The sequence below is a fragment of the Osmerus eperlanus genome, chromosome 24 (genome assembly GCF_963692335.1).
Source record: "Osmerus eperlanus chromosome 24, fOsmEpe2.1, whole genome shotgun sequence".
Taxonomy (NCBI): domain Eukaryota; kingdom Metazoa; phylum Chordata; class Actinopteri; order Osmeriformes; family Osmeridae; genus Osmerus; species Osmerus eperlanus.
The window spans coordinates 9,621,066-9,644,200 of record NC_085041.1 but is presented as its reverse complement, the minus strand read 5'-3'; the positions used below and the strand labels follow the sequence as shown (position 1 = coordinate 9,644,200).

The 23,135-nt window shown below is 44.5% G+C and overlaps 1 long non-coding RNA gene and 1 pseudogene across 1 annotated transcript; one reads left to right on the top strand and one right to left on the bottom strand.

Annotated features, from left to right (window-relative positions):
* Nucleotides 1-5,140: 5,140 nt before the first annotated feature.
* Nucleotides 5,141-8,206, bottom strand: LOC134010855 (uncharacterized; annotated as a pseudogene).
* Nucleotides 8,207-11,666: 3,460 nt separating this feature from the next.
* On the top strand, nucleotides 11,667-12,371 carry LOC134010986 (uncharacterized). Its single transcript, XR_009928365.1, has 3 exons — nucleotides 11,667-11,775; nucleotides 11,859-12,001; nucleotides 12,181-12,371. It is a non-coding gene; the product is annotated as an uncharacterized LOC134010986 (long non-coding RNA).
* The last annotated feature ends 10,764 nt before the right edge of the window (nucleotides 12,372-23,135 follow it).

The window sequence follows — 23,135 nt, the reverse complement described above, 5'->3', positions numbered from 1 at the left end:
AACTGGGTCTCTCAAAAAGGGAGCTGCCATGTTATTTTCTGGGGGTGTGGCAAGCTTATCCAGCTACACTTACGTTAGCCTGCTCTGGAGCAGGTTAGTGCTAATTGATATGTTACTATGGTGATTTTTCGAAATTTGCTTCCACGAACCAAAAAGGGGCGTTTTCGATCTTAGCCTGAAAATTAGCTCGCTAAACCGCTTAGCAAGCTACGACGAATACCCCCCTGGACCACACGGAACCTTTGAGGGTAAGTAGAGACGTTTGGCTTTGTAAACAACACCAAAGTGGTGACTGGACAAAGACGTTGACTAAACTTGTTGTTGTGACTCGATCTTGAAATGGTATACAATATCTACAAGCACAAGAATCGTAGCTTTCCAATGATGTATAACATGTGTAGTAGTCTAAAAGATATATTTATTAACATTTAGTGCGTAGTAACCGGGGGAGGAGGGGGCAGTGTTTCGGGCCCGCGGGCGGGCCTAAGTACTATCTATCGTGCGGTGGTGTACTGGCAGCATCATACATTTAAGCAATTCAAGACTTGCATGTGCATTAAGTAATGTCACATTAACCCTCGTGCTGCCTTCGGGTCACATGACCCAAAGGTTCACAACGAACCATCGTTGTGTTTACCCAATTTCACCCAATACAAAAACAAATAAAAATCATTTTCTTTTAACCTTCGCAATGTGGGGGGTCTGAGACAGCCCGACAGTTAAAAGAAAATGCTTCACTTTGTTTTTGTATGAGGTAAATTTGTCGCAATACGACAGTGGGTCACAATGACTGATGGGTCAGAATGACCCGAAGATAACACAAGGGTTAAATAATGTAGCTATTTAAACTCAAGCTTGTGTGGTGCGTCTCTGTCTTCAATGCCACAGGCTAAACTAGGTTATGTCAAAAGAAACGTTTTTCATTTCCGGCACATTCAGTGAAGTTTGGCTAGCAACATCAGCTAGGCTAGCTGGCTCGTAGCTTCTTCATGCAGCTTCTCCATGCAGGGCTCTAGACTGAGACCAAATGGTCGGCTTTTTTTTACTGACAATGATGGCTTCCAGGAAACTTCTTTTGAATTTCCCCCTAAATAAATATCAAGCTTATTTACGTGTTTGGGGGCATATTTTCAGTTAGCAGATGGTATTGTTTGAATCGCGATTCCATCTGAAAAATACTGCTGGTGACAACGTCAGGGCTGCCAACTTTTCCAAAAACCTTGGTGTGTGATTTGGTAGCAACCCCCCCCCCCCCGACACTGTCACCTTTTTTACTCTGAGGAGTTTGCAGGTCTGAATATGGCACAATTGCTTTTCGCTTGGACATAACGTGCGTTCCTGTTGCTTTCCTAATTGTGTTGATTCTGACTGCACACGTCACTGCTGTTGCGTGCCCTTATAAGGAGCTGTCAGGGCCTGTATGAATGCAAATTCAGGGGGAGGAGGACGCGCTTTCAACTTAAGAAAACTCTTTCGGGAGAGCACAGCTCAGAAAACTTCTGCTGCGTTCCTATGCAGCAGAAGTTTTCTGAGCTGAGTTTTCAAGCGTTCATGAATTTGGCGGATGTCTTTTTCTTGCGTTGTTTTTCCGAAGCCCGTACGAAACATTTCAGAAGAAACTTCAGAAAATGTTCGAGAATGAGGCCCAATATGTTTAAAGGAAAAAGGAGAGCCATGGGCAGGCAGCAAGGGGAGTAAGAGATCGACAGGGATATGTGCATACTCTGTAAACAGGGGAGTGGGAGTCAGGTGGCTGAGCGGTGAGGGAGTCGGGCTAGTAATCCGAAGGTTGCCAGTTCGATTCCCGGTCATGCCAACTGACATTGTGTACTTGGGCAAGGCACTTCACCCTACTTGCCTCGGGGGAATGTCCCTGTACTTACTGTAAGTCGCTCTGGATAAGAGCGTCTGCTAAATGACTAAATGTAAATGTAAACAGATACGCCACAGGGCATGTGATTGTCCAGGCACAGTATACAGAAAATAGTCAGTACCCTTCAGTCACATATTCCATACTACTGCACTCAACCCCTCCCGTTTTCGTCAGAACGAAGAGCTTGCTGTGGCCTGCTCAAGGACACTCAGACAGTAAACAGCCACAATCAAAATAATAATAATCAAGAATAGGGGAGGCAGAGAGCTTCTCTTTTTTTTAAGTAAGACACAGAGCTACTAGGTCAGCCAGTTCAACAGTACACAGTACCCAAATCAATGAGATGGTAGTGGTAGTTTCTGGGGTTCCTGTGGACACAACTGTCAGTTAGCTCTTATGGGTGGATAGTGAAGGATTCAGAATCTTTGTGTATCTATTCCAATATGTAATGATGGTATTCAATGACACAAATCTGTGTTCTAGAAAGAGTGGTCTGGAGTCACAGAGGTCCGATAAAATCAGCTTTAATGCAGCAGTTGGAAATCAACAAGAACAGAGCTCTGGGGTTGTCTACGTTTCCCTACCCGCAACAGAGTTTGGGCTGGTTCACAAAGTCCAACTGGCTATCTTTCCCTGCCCCAGTATATAATATACAGTGCAATTAAAACACAAAGATGAAAAGAGGGTTGAGCTTGTTCTCTCGTGCATCAGGGAGTTGTTCTTGCTTACGCGTCCCACCTGCTCGGGTGCCATCTCCACCCGGTTTCAAGGTTGTTTCTGAAAATGCAGAGATAGAGACACAAAGAACAGCCTGCTTCCCACACTCAGTGTGAGACCCAATGTTTAAGCCTGAGCACACTTCTAAGTTCATAAGACATAACTTTAATAAGCACAATACACTACTTTAAGACATGCATTCTTCATAAAGTCGTACGAACATTGTTCCTGTTGTTGTATTCACTCGTGCACAGTGCCTGTGATGCATTCGGTGATTAAGATGCCACAAATATTAATAACTGGGATTATAGATAATGCCGTGCCCGTGATGCAGCTGGTGATTACAGTTCTATAATTGTGCTGTAATGTATTATACATTCTTTAATCCCTCTTTTGATCTCTGAAAACACCAGAGATCAATCAACATAGCCCGGACCAACCACCACCTCCTCGTCCTGGTCAGCCAGCCCCAGTAACGGCATTTGGAACCCCTTCGTCGGGTTCTCCACAGCCGAGACAATGATCCGGTTGCACAGGGACCTGATACATGGGATACAGCAACACCGACACAGAGCAAACATGCACAACATACCAAATATGGAGAGAAAGACAGAGACAATCATAGTCTTCCAGCGGCCAAACGTGTTATTTAGCCAATCGTTGAGGGGATTTTTAATTCCCGAATTGTCGTGCATTTCTTTGGACAATGTACACAAGCCTTCTAAGGCCCTAGTCACCGATCCATCCGGGGAAGTATTATTGGGGATAAATGTACAACAGGCTTCACCAAACATCGCGCAGACCCCCCCTTTCTTAGCTAATAGCATGTCTAGCGCCAAACGGTTTTGAACAGCCATAAGTGAGGTGGCAGAGAGTTGCTCTGCCAGTCCTTCTACCGCATCCCTAGTCAGATTCGCCAGTCGCAAGACATTGTAGTTGACATAATTAATACGGTCTACATTTTTGTTTGGGGTGATGGGAAACAGAGCACTCAACACAGGTACGTTTTCGAAACCTGCGGCAATTTGGTCAGCCAATTTAAATTCGTCGGGAACCCCCCGGGGAATTCCAATAGAGTCTATGTAGGTAAGGCCATCCTGGGTTAGATCGAAATTGGTGCTTCTGCGCTGCCTAGTGGATACTGTATTAATTTGTTTATGACCTAGGAAGAAAACCGGTGTTGCCAGGCGAACGACCCCACCATCCTATTGGTAGACTGGGCAACAGAAAACCTCCCCCACAGGACCAATATAAATCCGCGCGTGTCCAGGACAGGGTGTATTTACTGATGTTCATGGTATAAGTTTTGTTACACCTGTCTCCAGGGATTGTCCCCACTGCCCGAGTGGCACTAGCGGAACTGTTACGGGAGAAACAAATCAGTAGGTGAGGCCCCGGCCTAAATGGTGGAGGACGGGTGTAATTAGATATGTGTGGGAAGATCTTACTGAGCTGACTACAATTGCGAGATTCCATACCAGACAGTAGTTCTATCATGCATCTAAACCCTGGTTTGTCTGTTTGCGGTAAGAGGGGTGCCGGTTCGCTGTATAAGGTGGGGCGCCCCACTGAACAAGCCACACAGTCGGCCATGTGGTTTTCTTTTGCCGTTGCCGTCAACCACCCCAACCACAGGTTCTGCCCCACTCCTCCGGTAGCCAACATGATAACATCCGAGGTACTAAGTTGGGAGTAGTCGACGGAGTGGACACCAGTCATTTGATGTATTAAAATTGGTTTAGTAGTGGAGTTGTCCGGTCGCGTAACGGGATCGAGTATATTAATTTTAATCATGCCCATGGTGTCCCCCCCAGGTTGTTCTACCCCTAAGATTAAGTACAGTGTCCTTCCCCTTGCTTGTGCCCTCTAAGCCGTATGGGCCTTTAGGGAGATGTTTAAGAGTTAACTGCACTGGGTGCCCCCTCCCGCCAAACGACTGAATGTGACGTTTTTCCAATATTTGTCCAGTGGGGACCCGTATATTTAACCACAAAAGCCCACGTCGGGCACCACTGTTCATGGATGAGTCGCCCCTGGGCGCAACGGGTATGGACATATGGTTGTGAGCATAGGTAAAGGTCATACCCCCTCCATAAACTGTTATGATCATTGCACTTGATGACACGACAGAGGTCAAAGGTGAACGTGGTGGCACTCCCCCTGGTGTAGTTCAATTCGATGCCCTGATAGGCGGTTATGCATACCTTGGGTGGATTGTTCTGTCTTGCCCGTCTCTCCAACTGTTGTGGTAAATACAAAAAATAATACACTTGCAAGCCTATGACTAAGCTAAGCAATCCCAGCCAGGCTAACCCTGTAACACACTTCATGTTATATTGATAAAACACACTCTTAAGTAAAATAGCGAAAACTGTCTTAGTCCAGTACAATTCTAGGGTGGTCAAGCAGTATCACTCTTGACCTAGTCGTAACCCTCTTTTCCAGACTCTCACATTCGTAGCAATAGCAAACAGTTCACTGGCCCTTCTCCACCAACTCCTGCAACGTACGACTGGGTTCGGGAGCAGCAGAACACATGCTCCAGTGGTACCACGTACTCCCTTTCCCCAGCACCCTTAGGGCGTGCGAGGTTCTCTCGATGACCTTGAATGGTCCTGTCCACCGAGGTTCTGTCCACTTTCTCTTAATGGCTTTCACCCACACCCAGTCAGCAGTGAAGGCCTTGACTGGATCCTGGGCTGTCCCCCGTTTCTCCTGTACCCCTTTGGAGAAGGATGATACCAGAGCAGACAGCTGATCATAGTATGGTTGATGCGCCAACTCACACTCCGCCTCCAGTAGGTCCAGCCCAGCTCCCGGTCCCGGAAACTGTCGCCCCGTCAGAAGTTCATATGGGGTGAATCCTGTACAGGTGTTCACTGAACTCCTGATGGCTGCTAGGGCAATAGGGAGAGCATCTACCCAATTCATGTTAGTTGTTGCACAGATTTTGGCCAACTTGCATTTCAGATTTCGATTCATGCGTTCAACCTTTCCCTGTGACTGGGGGTGATACACTGCCCCAAACGCGTGCACCAACCCCAGACTTTGTTCTACCAATTGGAGATGTTTGTTTTTGAAGTGTGACCCATTGTCTGACCTGATTCGTTAAGGGAACCCATGGAACGGAGTATTAGTGTTAGTCAAAAATTTACATACAGATTTTGCATCCTCATGTTTTGTGGGGACAGCCTCAGGCCATCCTGTGTACCCATCCACCGCTACGAGAAGGTAGCGATGACCACGTACTGAGTTTATCATGTCGGTGTAATCAATGACTATTTCCTGACCTGGGGTTTTTGGTAGTGGAAACATTCCTTGATGTGGTTTCAGAGTTGGTCTTACATTATACTCCTGACACACCCGACATTCAGCCACATAGTTAGCCACCATGGCTGGTAGATGAGGGTGCCACCAATGTGTAAGACGCACCATCATCTCTTTATATCCTGCGTGCTCGAACCCATGACTATGTTTAAATATGCCCTGTCGCATACCTGCCGGCAGAGCTGGGCGCCCGTCCGGGCCCCTCCATAGAAGGGTCTGTCTTTCCACCGCCCCTGTCACCGGACAGGGGGCTTTTTGTGCTCCTCTTTGTCTCTTTTTCCTGTGGGGAGGCGGCCTCTTGAGCCTCGATTACCTGTGTCATCAAATCCGGTTTAATCTCCTGTGAAACCATTATATACATAGGGAGATAATCAACAGCTTTCTTGGCCGCTTTGTCTGCTGCTTCATTCCCCAGGGCCACCTTAGTTTTAGACCCGTCATGTCCTTTACATTTCATTACTGCGACTTGAGCTGGTTTTAGGACGGCTTTGGCCAATTGTCTCATTTGTTTTTCATGTCTAATCGGTGCACCCGTGGTTGTCAAGAACCCTGCCCGCAGCCACTGACTCAGTTCCACATGGAGTGCGCCCACTACATATGCTGAGTCGGAGAAGATATTTACAGTTTTGCCCTCGGCTCCTTCGAGAGCCTTAATCATGGTTGTTAGTTCAGCCAGCTGTGCTGACTCCTTTCCTACCATTCGTCCTGATTCGACTTCTTCAAACCCTTCTCCTGTCTGTCTGACTACTGCCCATGCAGCTTTTAACCCTTCCTCCGGATGTCTGTAACAACACCCATCTGTGAACAGTACCTCTTCTGCTTCTGCCAATGGTGTTGCACCTAGATCCGGTCGGACCTTGACTTCTTTTTGCACCCTGTGTTCACATACATGACTGTCACCTTCTCCCCCTGTCATTCCCTCTGCCATATTGATCCCTTCATGTGTGTATGTTACATTTGGTGCCCCTAATACATTGTCGATCCTGATGCGCCTGTTTGTTGTTAATGTTAACATGTTTGAATTGATGTAGGCCATAACTCCGTACGACGTCAGTACCGTGATTGGGTGGCCCATGACTATGTGAGCCGATTTTTTAAGTAGTTTTGCTACTCCTGCCGCATTATGTGTTGTGCATAATGGCTGTCGTTTCTCTGTGTTGTCGAACATTACGCTGAGGTATAGCAGTACTCTCCTGCCACCCTCTTTTTTCTGAAACAACACCCCATTCGCCGATAGGGTGGTTTCAGAAACATCCAAATAAAAAGGCAATGTGTAGTCCGGAAGCGCCAGTTCAGCCGCGCGGGCGAGATCCTGTTTCAATTTGATAAAAGCTTCCTCGGCCGGAATGTCCCATGCCAGGACGTTGTTTAGGTTGCGCATGCCTTGTGCGTTAATGATGGTGCGTAAGGGGGCTGTGCTGTCCACGTACCTGGGGACATACTGTCGACTAAAACTTGTCAACCCCAAAAATGACAGCATGTCCTTGACCGTGCAAGGCTTGTCATGCTGAAGAATCGCCGAACGATGCGCAGCAGACACTCCTGATCCTTCCCCCGATATAACACGTCCCAAGAAAGTGACGGAGCGACGGCAGCACTGGAGTTTGGACTTCGAGACTTTGAACCCGCAATTGAACAAATGACGCAGAACAGTCTGAGTGGCGTTCAGGCAGCTGAGGGGCGTGGTGGCCGCCAATAATCGTCCACATACTGAAGTAAAACCACCCCGTCCGGTAGTGGCACATCCTGCAAAAGTTTGCGTAGCTCCTGATTGAACACGCCCGGCGCTAAAACGAAACCCTGGGGGAGAACAGTGTACTCGTATTTACGGCCTTGAAATGTAAATGCGAAAATGTGGCGAAGATGCTCCGCCAGGGGGAGACAGAAGTACGCATTGGCCAAATCAATACATGAAAACCACTGATGTTGAGGGCCAACCGCAGCCATACAAGTGTAGGGGTTTGGAACAGAGACTGTTGGGGTGGTAACAATTCGATTGATGCGTCGTAGGTCATGTGCCATCCTGTATTTGTCGGTGCCTGGTTTGGGGACGGGGAGAATGGGTGTATTCCACCGAGAGGTAGATGGAACCAAAACCCCTACTTTTAACAGACCGGCTATTGTGTCAGCCACGCCTGCCTCTGCCTCTGGTTTGTGTCGGTATTGGTGATGGTCAATGTAGTATGGAAAGGGGCAGTCAAATGTGAATGTAATAGGTGTTACTGAGTGACAGTGACCAACGTCTGTTGCCCCTGTGGACCACAGGGCCGTTGGCAAGGTAGCTAACATGCCCTTCAGGCAGCTGCAGGCACCCCTGCTTGCTGAGAAGGTGCCGTGTACAGAAGCAGTGTGAAAAAAGGGGAGAGGGACAGACAGCTCATCTGACTGGGTCTCCCAAATGGAACGGACAATTCATAATATTATAAATATAGGCCTAAAGTTCCTGCACATTTTTGTTTTTTTTAATTGTGTGAAATGGCGAATTGAAAAAAAAATGGGTATAGGCTAACTTTTACGTTTGTTAGCCTTTTTGCTATGATGCTTGGTATGCAACAACAATATTTCGGTTTTAACTCAACAAACACGAGATAACATTTCACCATAATAGTGTGCTTTGCAACAAAACTGTTACAAGTTCAGTTATTATTTATTTTCATTATTTAGGTTAGGCCCTGTAATTAGCCAACGGAATTTTCAAATCTGTAGGTAGTTTCAAAGACGAACATTTGCTATTTGCTTCAACTATATTTCGTGACAAAGTAAGTAAGTAAGTAAGTAAGTAAGTAAGTAAGACTTTATTTATATAGCACATTTCATACAAGAATTGTAGCTCAAGGTGCTTTACATAAAATCAATAAAAACAATAATACAAGTGATAAACAATTCAAACAAAAATAAAAATCCCAATAAGATCTCTGGTATAAGTATAGCTTAACGTCATAAGTAAAAGTGTTTCTCCCTAAAAGTTATATTAATATAGCATGTAATAACAGACATTTAGCGTGTAAGGGCATGTTTATGTAACCCTCCTATTATGTTTGGTGTCAATTTGACCCCAGGCTGTTTTAGCTGTATAGAACATAATCGGTCTTACCATAACAGCCTTTTGATTTCAATGGGCGGGGGGGGGGGGGCGCGAAGGGCGTCTCGCCCTGGGTGTAATTCAATGTAGAACCGCCACTGCTCATCCCCGACCCTATCAAAGAACAGAGTGACATGCCAGGGGTCATTTAGTGTATGATAAGCATCAATCAAATCAATCCAAGGGCACCACTCCCAGTATCGTTTTAGATTGTTTTAGGTGATGTACCAGGTGGTTTTCCCATGCGGCCGAGCGGGCTCCTGCCATGTCCGGGTTTTCAATCATACGCGCTTTAACCTTGTCTGGGCAACATGTCAAAACCGCCGCTCGATAGACCTGTGTGTGTGAGGGATCCCTATCTGGATGTTTGCCAGTGGCTTGGGTCCACTCTTCCTTGCACTCGGACAGGAATTTAAATGGACTGATATCTGGGTTGAATTTGAATGAGATGGTGTGCAGTGCGGTGACTGGTTGGGGCCATTTGAGATCCATAGCATCCCCCACACAGGCTGACACCTGATTGAATGGGGTTTGGTCTGCGGTGTTAGTTATATCAGCGGCTCGTTCAATCTGTTCCAAATCCCACCCCGTAGTCTGTCTGCCCGTGAGCTGTCTCCAATCTCCCATTGCGAGCGTCATCCCCTGAGTTAATTGGACTAGTTTGCGCATCCACTTCCGCCCCCCTTCCTCTGTTGGAGGCATTGCCTCAGCTATGTTTGATGTGTCCTGAAACGCCCATGGTTTGTAGCGCATGCCTCCGCCTGGTGCTGCCATTAGGGGAAATTGCCTCCCAGTATATTGCGCCCCCGATCTCGTATGCCTCATCATGTCGCCGGGGTTGTGTTCGGCGGGTATGGGGGGGGGGGGGGGGGGGGGGCGCGAAGGGCGTCTCGCCCTGGGTGTAATTCAATGTAGAACCGCCACTGTTCGGTGTACCCCTGTGGTAGAACTGAAATGTATAGTGGACCTGGCGAAACATGAATGCAAACAGATACTGTCTCTCTCCTGCAATGGGAACAGAGAACAAAGCAAACAATAGTCATCCACAGAGCAAGAAAGTAACAGGGTTACTTGCTAAGTATCGTAACAGGGTTAGGCACAACAGGATGTATAACACAGGCATTACCTGCTTATAAAACCATAATAAACGTATTTTTAAATTATTTTATTAGCCTTAAAGGATCAAATTGACTTTAAGTCTACCTATGACTCCTTGTTTCAACAAGGCATCAATAACTGGGACAATACCTTTCCCTACTTCTCTATTACTAGCATATTGAGGTACGGTTCTCAAGAGTCGTACTACAATCAATTATAATAACAACTGGGGTAGCATTCTTAATGCGCCCAATATGATTAGTGTGTGTGGACCACAGTAGCTCAGGCCCAGCTTCTAGCAAAGCCACATCTGCGGTCGCTAAAATCTCTGCATTCCACTGCTGGGGGATGTGTATGGGATTGCTAGGCCAAGTGTTCTTTATCCTAAGGAATAGATAAGAAAAGTCAGTAGTGCATTTCATTTTGGTTCAGTTTGCACAACAAATTGCTTTCCAACAGATTTACTTACATTTACATTTAGTCATTTAGCAGACGCTCTTATCCAGAGCGACTTACAGTAAGTACAGGGACATTCCCCCCGAGGCAAGTAGGGTGAAGTGCCTTGCCCAAGGACACAACGTCATTTTGCACTGCCGAGGAATCGAACCAGCAACCTTCTGATTACTATCCTGATTCCCTAACAGCTCAGCCACCTGACTCCCATGACACCCACTTGACACCCCATAGTTGAAAGAAATACATGTTCATCGTTCAAAGATCCATCAATTACAGAATGTATAATACATTACAGCACAATTATAGAACTGTAATCACCAGCTGCATCACGGGCACGGCATTATCTATAATCCCAGTTATTAATATTAATATTTGTGGCATCTTAATCACCGAATGCATCACAGGCACTGAACACGAGTGAATACAACAACAGGAACAATGTTCGTACGACTTTATGAAGAATGCATGTCTTAAAGTAGTGTAGTGTGCTTATTAAAGTTATGTCTTATGAACTTAGAAGTGTGCTCAGGCTTAAACATTGGGTCTCACACTGAGTGTGGGAAGCAGGCTGTTCTTTGTGTCTCTATCTCTGCATTTTCAGAAGCAACCTTGAAACCGGGTGGAGATGGCACCCGAGCAGGTGGGACGCGTAGGCAAGAACAACTCCCTGATGCACAAGAGAACAAGCTCAACCCTCTTTTCATCTTTGTGTTTTAATTGCACTGTATATTATATGCTGGGGCAGGGAAAGATAGCCAGTTGGACTTCGTGAACCAGCCCAAACTCTGTTGCGGGTAGGGAAACTTAGACAACCCCAGAGCTCTGTACTTGTTGATTTCCAACTGCTGCATTAAAGCTGATATTATCGGACCTCTGTGACTCCAGACCACTCTTTCTAGAACACAGATTTGTGTCATTTAATACCATCATTACATATTGGAATAGACACACAAAGATTCTGAATCCTTCTACTGGTGACCCCAACGCTGAAAAGAGGGAGTCCAGAGGGTTCCGGCCCGACCGACGGATTGGGAGAGAGACCCATACACCGGTACGAGGAGGCAGACGTAATCGTCAGAGGCCTCAACATTAAAAAAAAAGGTAAGCAGACACCTGTTCATTCAAAGTACTGCTATTCGGAACTGAGAACCACATTTAGACGATTACTATGTTTCATCGTACTTAATCAAACCAACAGTGGTGGGAAATCAACCGTTTTTGTGTTTTGTCTTTGTCAAGGGGAGGTTAGAGTCCTCTCCAAAAGGGTGTAAGTCCCTACACGTGTTTTGTCTTTGTCAAGGAGAGGTTAGAGTCCTCTTCAAATGGGTGAGAGTCCCTGTACGTGTTTTGTCTTTGTCAAGGAGAGGTTAGAGTCCTCTTCAAAAGGGTGAGAGTCCTAACACGTGGCTTGTCTTTGTCAAGGAGAGGTTAGAGTCCTCTTCAAAAGGGTGTGAGTCCCTACACGTTTGTCTTTGTCAAGGAGAGGTTAGAGTCCTCTCCAAAAGGGTGGAAGTCCCTACACGTGGTTTGTCTTTGTCAAGAAGAGGTTAGAGTCCTCTTCAAATGGGTGAGAGTCCCTATACATGTTTTGTCTTTGTCAAGGAGAGGTTAGAGTCCTCTTCAAAAGGGTGAGAGTCCCTGTAGGCCTACGTGTTTTGTGTTTAAAAAAGGAGAGGTTAAAATACACTCCAAGGGTTAGAGTCCCTGAACTTGTTTTGTGTTCATAAAAAAGGAGAGGGTAAAATCCACTCCAAGGGTTAGAGTCCCTGAACTTGTTTTGTGTTGAATAAAAATAGAGAGGAGTGTGGTGTGTTTATTTTTTCTTTCCTTTGTCCTCTCCGGTACAAAAGGGTCACAGTCCCTGAACAAGTAATATTTGTGTGGAGTCGGATTCAAGCACTGCGCTGACCAGCTGTCTCCGGTGTTCACCTACATCTTTAACACCTCCCTGGAGACATGCCATGTGCCAGCCTGTCTCAAGTCCTCCACCATCATCCCTGTGCCCAAAAAGCCAAGGCCAACAGGACTCAATGACTACAGACCCATCGCCCTGACCTCTGTGGTAATGAAATCTTTTGAGCGCCTTGTGCTGGCACACCTCAAAGCCATCACAGACCCTTTCCTGGACCCACTGCAGTTTGCCTACAGAGCCAACAGATCTGTGGATGACGCCGTTAACATGGCCCTCCACTTCACCCTACAGCACCTGGACTCCCCAGCATCCTATGCCAGGATCCTGTTTGTGGACTTCAGCTCTGCCTTCAACACCATCATCCCTGCCCTGCTTCAGGACAAGCTCTCCCAGCTGAACGTGCCCGACTCCACCTGCAGGTGGATCACAGACTTCCTGTCTGACAGGAAGCAGTGCGTTAAGCTGGGAACACAAGTCTCTGACTCCCGGTCCATCAGCACCGGATCTCCTCAGGGCTGCGTCCTTTCCCCTCTGCTCTTCTCCCTGTACACCAACAGCTGCACCTCCAGTCATCCGTCTGTCAAACTTCTCAAGTTTGCGGACGACACCACCCTCAGTGGGCTCATCTCTGACGGGGATGAGTCTGACTATAGGTGGGAAGCTGACAACCTGGTGACCTGGTGTAGCCAGAACAACTTGGAGCTCAATGCTCTTAAGACAGTGGAGATGGTTGTGGACTTCAGGAAGAATACAGCCCCACTCACCCCCATCACCCTGTGCGACTCCCCAGTCAACACTGTGGAGTCCTTCCGCTTCCTGGGCACCATCCTCTCCCAGGACCTCAAGTGGGAACTGAACATTAGCTCCCTCACCAAAAAAGCACAACAGAGGATGTACTTCCTTCGGCAGCTGAAGAAATTCAACCTGCCAAAGACAATGATGGTGCACTTCTACACAGCCATCATTGAGTCCATCCTCACCTCTTCCATCACCGTCTGGTACGCTGCTGCCACTGCCAAGGACAAGAGCAAAACCTCACGACATAAGAACAGTTTCTTTCCATCTGCTACTGGCCTCTTCAACAAGGCCAATGACTCCCATTGACATTCATTCACTTATTTAACTATTATAAGTCCATCTAATGGCAATTCAGTATGCATAAGCCACTTTATCTCAGTATCCGATTGCACTATGTTGACCATTCACGCTGCTCATTATTTTTATTTTTATATATATTTAATTGTATATTTAAATTGTTGTATTCTTAGATTGTTTAGTTCTTAGAAATAGTTAAACTTTTGTACTTTTACTTAATTTAAGATCTGTATATGTTTAGTGTTTTGCACCTCCCTGCCACAGTAAATTCTGTGTTTGTATAACATACATGGCGAATAAACCGAATTCTGATTCTGATTGAGTTGAACGGTATTTTAAACAGATCTGTCGTTCTTAACCCTTGTGCTGCCTTCGGGTCACATGACCCAAAGGTTCATAACGAACCATCATTGTGTTTACCCAATTTCACCCAATACAAAAACAAATAAAAATAATTTTCTTTTAACCATCGCAATGTGGGGGGTCTGAGACAGCCCAACGGTTAAAAGAAAATGATTCACTTTGTTTTGGTATGCGGTAAAGTTGTCGCAATACGACGGTGGGTCACAATGACTGATGGGTCAGAATGACCCGAAGATAACACAAGGGTTAAAAAATAAAATAAAGAAAAAGATCCACTAGGTGTCCTCCAAGGACCATAATTGCCTTCAGTGCAAAGTGTAACAAGTTTTCAAATTGTGAATCACTCACTTATATCAATTTCGTGCTTTTTTCTTTGACCAAGGGTATACAGAAATTAGAGGAAATGTCAGATACACGTCAAACCCTTTGTTTCCAATATGACATATTGGTCTCTCAAATAATAAGTGGCACAGCGAAGGGTAAATGTAAACAAGAACATGCCGAGTATGACGAGTTCTGGAAACGACATATGACACTAAATAACTGGGATGAAGGGGACCGTATGTGCTTAAACGGATAATAATTGAAAGTGAGTCAGCGGCCATAAAAGCAAAGAAATCACTCGGAAAACTGGTATTTTCAAAAAAGGAAAATGGAAAAAAGATTGTGATGAATGGGAGAATGGCAGGCGACTGTGTCACAATTTGGGTGTAGCCATATCTTCCGTAAATTATAATTACGAGGAGAAAAAACGTTGTGAAGATTAGGTTAAAACAGTCCCCAAAGAATTACCACCGGCTCCGTACGCCCCAAGACTTCCAAAAAAAGCCAACACCCCAACTTCGTACTCGCATCAAATGCCGGTGTATAGAGTCCACAGCGGTCAGTTAGATATGGAGGAAGTGGCAAATGCGGGAACCGAAAGTTTGGGGGCGGCAAGTGTACGTTCCAACTCACCACTCACTGGCCGTAGGACAGGGTCACCGGATCGTGCTGGCCCCTCGCATCACAGCCCTGCGGAGGATGCCTTCTGTAAACGCGCTCGCAGAAACCACGACATCGACGGCTCGTTTCCAAATTTAGCTGAATTAGCTAAGACCAGTAGACGTAGGGAGGAAATACAAATTAGGGAGGACCTGATGGCAATGGAAAAAACTTATTCAGAGGGAAAGGCGCGAGACAGGTTTTTCGAGAGGGTGGGGATGGAAGGAGAGAACCAGGCGAGGGAGGGGGATGTGAACACGAAACCAACTACTTACGTCGCTACAATGTCAGGCTCGATTACCTTAGCTGACCTAAAACCCATACCCGCCGAACACAACCCCGGCGACATGATGAGGCATACGAGATCGGGGGCGCAATATACTGGGAGGCAATTTCCCCTAATGGCAGCACCAGGCGGAGGCATGCGCTACAAACCATGGGCGTTTCAGGACACATCAAACATAGCTGAGGCAATGCCTCCAACAGAGGAAGGGGGGCGGAAGTGGATGCGCAAACTAGTCCAATTAACTCAGGGGATGACGCTCGCAATGGGAGATTGGAGACAGCTCACGGGCAGACAGACTACGGGGTGGGATTTGGAACAGATTGAACGAGCCGCTGATATAACTAACACCGCAGACCAAACCCCATTCAATCAGGTGTCAGCCTGTGTGGGGGATGCTATGGATCTCAAATGGCCCCAACCAGTCACCGCACTGCACACCATCTCATTCAAATTCAACCCAGATATCAGTCCATTTAAATTCCTGTCCGAGTGCAAGGAAGAGTGGACCCAAGCCACTGGCATACATCCAGATAGGGATCCCTCACACACACAGGTCTATCGAGCGGCGGTTTTGACATGTTGCCCAGACAAGGTTAAAGCGCGTATGATTGAAAACCCGGACATGGCAGGAGCCCGCTCGGCCGCATGGGAAAACCACCTGGTACATCACCTAAAACAATCTAAAACGATACTGGGAGTGGTGCCCTTGGATTGATTTGATTGATGCTTATCATACACTAAATGACCCCTGGCATGTCACTCTGTTCTTTGATAGGGTCGGGGATGAGCAGTGGCGGTTCTACATTGAATTACACCCAGGGCGAGACGCCCTTCGCGCCCCCCCCCCCCCCCGCCCATTGAAATCAAAAGGCTGTTATGGTAAGAACGATTATGTTCTATACAGCTAAAACAGCCTGGGGTCAAATTGACACCAAACATAATAGGAGGGTTACATAAACATGCCCTTACACGCTAAATGTCTGTTATTACATGCTATATTAATATAACTTTTAGGGAGAAACACTTTTACTTATGACGTTAAGCTATACTTATACCAGAGATCTTATTGGGATTTTTATTTTTGTTTGAATTGTTTATCACTTGTATTATTGTTTTTATTGATTTTATGTAAAGCACCTTGAGCTACAATTCTTGTATGAAATGTGCTATATAAATAAAGTCTTACTTACTTACTTACTTACTTACTTACTTTGTCACGAAATATAGTTGAAGCAAATAGCAAATGTTCGTCTTTGAAACTACCTACAGATTTGAAAATTCCGTTGGCTAATTACAGGGCCTAACCTAAATAATGAAAATAAATAATAACTGAACTTGTAACAGTTTTGTTGCAAAGCACACTATTATGGTGAAATGTTATCTCGTGTTTGTTTTTTCAATTCGCCATTTCACACAATTAAAAAAAACAAAAATGTGCAGGAACTTTAGGCCTATATTTATAATATTATGAATTGTCCGTTCCATTTGGGAGACCCAGTCAGATGAGCTGTCTGTCCCTCTCCCCTTTTTTCACACTGCTTCTGTACACGGCACCTTCTCAGCAAGCAGGGGTGCCTGCAGCTGCCTGAAGGGGGCGCCAATTTGCCAATTCCCCACACAGTGAAATGATAGAAAACCGCTTCGCGGTTTCTATTTATTTTATGCTCGTGCGCCCCCCACGTGACATGAAAAAATGCCGCCCCGGGCGGCTTCCCGGTCCGCCCGTGCCTAAAACCGCCCCTGACACCGAATCACCTACGTTGTTTAGTCAAGCATTACGAGAGTACCTCCAGGATGTCACCTTAGCAGCCGGCTCTACTCTGGTGCAGTATATTGATGACCTTTTTTATATGTTCTAAGAATCTTGCCTCCTGCCAACAGGACACTATTGCTGTGCTAAAGGCACTGGCTGAGAAGGGCCACAAGGCCTCAAAGGCAAAACTGCAGTTATGGTCTGAGGAGGTCAAATATCTGGGCCATACACTCAAAGGTACAGAGCGTCGATTGACGCCTGATAGAGTGGAGGCCATCCGATGGATACCGAAGCCTAGAACACAAAAACAACTCAAGTCTTTCCTAGGCTCAGCCGAGTAGTGTCGTCAGTGGATCCTTGATTATGCTGTGTTGGCTAAACCTCTCTTTGATTTAATGAAGGGCCAGACTGATACTCACTTGTTGTGGAACACTGAAGCTGATAAATCATTTGTATTTCTCAAGCAGGCCTGGGCCCAGGCGCCAGCTCTCGGTCTGCCAGACTACACCAAGCCATTCACACTGTACTGCCACGAAACCAAAGGGTTTTCCCAGAGTATACTGACCCAGCAGCATGGTAATCTTAAGAGGCCTATTGCCTATGTTCTTTAGATACTGTGGCAGCAGGTTTACCCCCGTGCTTACGAGCAGTCTGTGCTGCAGCAACAATTGTGGAAGCAACTTCAGATATAGTGCTGGGGTCGCCCTTGGCAGTGATGGTTCCTCATACAGTAAGTGCTCTTCTGTTACGCACCAAAACTCAACACCTGTCAGCCACTAGAGCTACAAAGTATGAACTGATTTTGTTGACTCAAAGTAACATTACGATCCATAGATACTCCCCATTGAATCCAGCTTCATTGTTGCCCACCCCTGATGATGGTGAACCACATGAATGTGAGATGGTTGTCGATAAAGTGCTAACACCCAGACCTGTTTTGTTTGACAAACCTATGGATAATGCTGAACTTGTGTTGTACGTAGATGGATCTTCGTCCCGAGCATGGGATGGCTCCCTAAACTCCGGATATGCGGTCTGCACAGACAGTGAGACATTCGAATCTGGTAAACTGTCTCCACAATGCACTGCACAGCCGGCAGAGTTGTTTGCTTTGACAAGGGCATGTTGTTTGTCAGAAGGCAAGGTCGTAAATATTCACACTGACTCGAGGTATGGATTTGGAGTTACTCAAGATTTCTCGCATGGCGCACATATGTGCCCATACGAGCAAGGGGGGTATGGTCTCAATAGTAAATACAGATTGGTTTGAACCTGTTTTTTCCACAAAGGCTGAGCAACATTGTGCTCAGTGAGAAAAGACGCCCACCCGCCATCAAGTGGTCCTTTTATTCATTTATAAATTGATTTTATGCAGATGAACAAGTGTGGTAATTTTGAGTACGTACTTGTAATTGTTGACATGTTCTCGAAATGGGTAGAAGCCTACCCATTTCGGAAAGCTGATGCTACCACGGTAGCCAAGATTCTTATTAGAGATGTGATCTGTAGATATGGGATCCCCACAAGACTGTCCAGTGATAGAGGTTCACATTTCACGGGTCAAATTGTTCAGGAACTTTGTAAAGCGCTCCAGATCAACCAGCATTTCCACTGTCCCTACCACCCACAGTCTGCGGGGGCAGTGGAGAGGCAAAATGAAACGTTGAAAAACAAACTAGCCAAGATATGTGAAGAGACTGGCCCAAAATGGCCTAATGCACTCCCTCTAGCTCTTATGGTCATGAGATCCACTCCCCAGAGGAGGAATGGACTTTCCCCACACAAAATAGTTTTAGGGAGACCAATGATATTGCCTGTCTCTCCCACACTATCATTGAAACAGATGAATATCTATGGCAGGCCGTTTTAACATTTATTTCTATAAACGTACTAGTCACTATTTTAAAGTTACTAGTACTTATTCTTTAGTTACTAGTAACTAATCCAATAGTTACTAGTATCTATTCCCGTTTTACTAGTAACTTTCATTAGATACTAGTAACTATTCTTTAGTTACTAGTAACTAATCCAATAGTTACTAGTATCTATTCCCGTTTTACTAGTAAGTTTTCATTAGATACTAGTACCTATTCTTTAGTTACTAGTAACTAATCCAATAGTTACTAGTATCTATTCCCGTTTTACTAGTAACAAATTGGACAATTTTACAATGGTATCCTATGGGGCTCTGCTTTACAGATATCTACTATTTGTGTCCAACTAGTATCTATTCAAATAGTTACTAGTATCTATTCCAGTTTTACTAGTAACTATTCATTAGATACTAGTAACTATTCTTTAGTTACTAGTAACTAATCCAATAGTTACTAGTATCTATTCCCGTTTTACTAGTAACTATTCATTAGATACTAGTAACTATTCTTTAGTTACTAGTAACTAATCCAATAGTTACTAGTATCTATTCCCGTTTTACTAGTAACATTTTAAATTGTACTATCAAGTAGTCATTTTTACTCGTCATAAGCAATGACGAGTAAAAACGCATTTGTTACTAGTAAGAATAATAATGTTACTAGTAAGAATTGTAATAGTTACTAGTAACTAAAGAATAGTTACTAGTATCTAATGAAAGTTACTAGTAAAACGGGTATAGGTACTAGGAACTATTGGATTAGTTACTAGTAACTAAAGAATAGTTACTAGTATCTAATGAAAGTTACTAGTAAAACGGGAATAGATACTAGTAACTATTGTATTAGTTACTAGTAACTAAAGAATAGTTACTAGTAAAACGGGAATAGATACTAGTAACTATTCTTTAGTTACTAGTAACTATTCCAACAAGAGATATCCCGAAACCAATAAGTACTAGTAACTATTGCCAACAAGATATCTAGTTAACATGTAAATTAGCTTTAGAAGATATCTAGTTAACATGCAAATTAGCTTTAGAAGATATCTAGTTAACATGCAAATCGGCTTTAGAAGATATCTAGTTAACATGCAAACTAGCTGCCGAAGACCACACCTCACAGAAGACAGCACCACAGTGGACATATCGACACGAATTTATTTCAGAAATGGCACACACGTGTTATTGAACAAATTCCAACAAGGCAACATACGCCACGCACAATTGATTGCCTATTGATTCATTACTGGTGAATTTAAGAAGACTCGAAGGCATTTTATCGATGGAGACATTGGAAGAACGTGTTGCTAGTCTTTCAGAACTCGAGCGCTCATCACCACACGCACTCGATGTCTGCACAGCGAAGACGCCTTCTCAGACCCTCGTATGCCATCAGGTAACTTTTGGATTTCGCTTTTAGAATAACATTACTCGTACAATGGTAATATGGTGGTTAGCCAAATATACCTTGTATTAGAGATCCCCGTAGGTTATATTCCTTAAACTAGCTTGCTTGCTGGCGAGCGCTAATGTTATCTACCTAGAATACAGTACCAGGGCTTGGTTTATACTTATCAAAATGTCTAGCCACAGGGTGACCAAAGGCAGGCTAGGGGAACTCATATTAATGTTAAATAATCTCATAAAGTGAAATGTTTATGCCTTGAGACCTTAACAAAACAATCACCATGGCAATGACTACGCAATGGAACTTGCATTTAGCTTAGCTTAGTTCTAACAATAAGGGCCAATATATGGTTATGGTGTTGCATGACAAGTTATTGGCTATCCAATCAGAATATGCAAAATGTGTGTCATTCAACAGTTTGTGATGGTGCCCTTACCTGTGTTGCAGCTGGCTAGGGCACACTCTCATACTCTTGTGTCATGGCGCTCCTCACTGTCCTATCTGAGGCAAAGGCTACTATTTGACTGTAGTTCCAAATTTGTGTCCAGTTTTTCATTACTGCAGGTACATGGATGACCTCCGCAAAGCAGGACGACCTGCCACCTCTGCTGCTCACCAGGCCGCTGCGCTGCTATTTGAAAATGGCGTGGGCACAGATTTGGACGTAGAAGCTGGGCAGTGCTCTGTCCGTCACAGTCAACCAACACAGCATACAAAGTAAACTTGGGTTACACTTCACGTGTGAGGAGTGAAGTGTGGAGAGGGTGGCGGGACTTCCGCTTCCTGGGGGTCCACATACAGGACAGCCCATCCTGGAGTGTGAACCCCTCTGAGCTGCTGAAAAAGTCCCAGCAGAGACTGTACTTCCTGAGAACACTAAGCAGGAATAACATCACACAAAGACTGCTGGGGTCCTTCTACCGAGCCTCCATTGAAAGCATCCTCACATATTGCATATGCATTTGGTATACTAGCTGTACAGTGGCTCAGAGGAAAACGCTCCAGAGGGTCATCAACACCGCTCAAAAGATTGTTGGCTGCCCTCTCCCTGCACTGGAAGACCTACACAGATCCCGTTGCCTCAAAAAATCCCAGAACATCATAAAAGACACTTCACACTCCTGGGGACTCCCTGTTTGAAATGTTGCCTACAGGCAGACGATACAGATCAATCCAGGCAAGGACAAACAGACTAAAACACAGTTTCTATCCAACTGCAATAACCACTGTTAATGTTGCCAAAACATAATGTGCACAATGTTATGTTATGTATTATGCAATGACTGTGTGGTTGTTCATGGCACTGTCTTAGGTATATTAATTCTTATTTATTTGAGTAATGTTAGCACTTTAGTAATTTTATCCTTTTTATTGATATTGAGTCAATGAATGATGCACTGACCGGAAAAAGTTAAATTTCGTTGTACCAGTGACAATGACAATAAAGATCTATTCTATTCATTTGTATAGTATGTGATTGTGTTGGGGGCACAGCCTGGCCCAAGGAGAATGCTGTATACTGTAGTTACATGGAGATTTTTGTTAATGGACCCAGTAGTGTTTGTTAGGGGACAATTTATACATGAGATGATCAATAAAACTACCATACTTGAGAAATCCAGAGAACAATATAATCATCAATTCTTGTAACTGGCTGAGCCTAAAATATCAGAACAATGGCCATTTGGTCTCATAAACACAAGTCATTGTATTCCACACCTACACTGGTACAACATGATGCTAGTGTGGGGGTCTGTCCGTGCGGAGGAGACACCAGAGAAAGAGTGTATGATCGCAAACAGAAAAGATGAGGATCCTACAGATGATCTGGAAAGACTTACTAGGATTTTTTGTTGTTGAAAAAAAAACAAAAAAAAACATTCTGGTTTTACAGCAGCTGCATCCCCATGCCACTTTATCATGTGTTCATATGTGGATTGCTTCCTGAACTCCAGGTAGAAGTTAAGAAACAGGTTCTAAATTGGGAGAACAAAAACTGTTGATATGATTATGGATTATGTCAAACATAATTGTACATTGATGCAGGAGAATGCAGGAAAGAAAGTTGAGAAATTAATTACATTGCAAATGAATGTCTTACGGAGAATAATATATGTAAATTTTTTTTCAAAAAAAAAAAAAAAATAGGTTCAAATCATTGAGGTTAGAGTCCTCTAAAAAATAGGGTTAGAGTCCCTGAGGTTAGAGTCCTCTAAAGTAAAGAAAAAAATAGGTTCAAATCCTTGAGGTTAGAGTCCTCTAAAAATAATAATAATCAAGAATACGGGAGGCAGAGAGCTTCTCTTTTTTCAAGTAAGACCCAGAGCTACTAGGTTAGCCAGTTCAACAGTATACAGTACCCAAATCAATGAGATGATAGTGGTAGTTTCTGGGGTTCCTGTGGACACAACTGTCAGTTAGCTCTTATGGGTGGATAGATGGATCTTTGAAAGATGAACATGTATTTCTTTCAACAATGTAAAAGTAAGTAACAAGTAAATCTTTTGGAAAGGAATTTGTTGTGCAAACTGAACCGAAATGAAATGCACTACTGACTTTTTCTTATCTATTCCTTAGGATAAAGAACACTTGGCCTAGCAATCCCATACACATCCCCCAGCAGTGGAATGCAGAGATTTTAGCGACCGCAGATGTGGCCTTGCTAGAAGCTGGGCCTGAGCTACTGTGGTCCACACACGCTTATCATATTGGGCGCATTAAGAATGCTACCCCAGTTGTTATCATTGTTTGTAGTACGACTCTTGAGAACCGTACCTCAGTATGCTAGTAATAGAGAAGTAGGGAAAGGTATTGTCCCAGTTATTAATGCTTTGTTGAAACAAGGAGTCATAGGTAGACTTTAGGTCAATTTGATCCTTTAATGCTAATAAAATACTTGGAAGTTTAT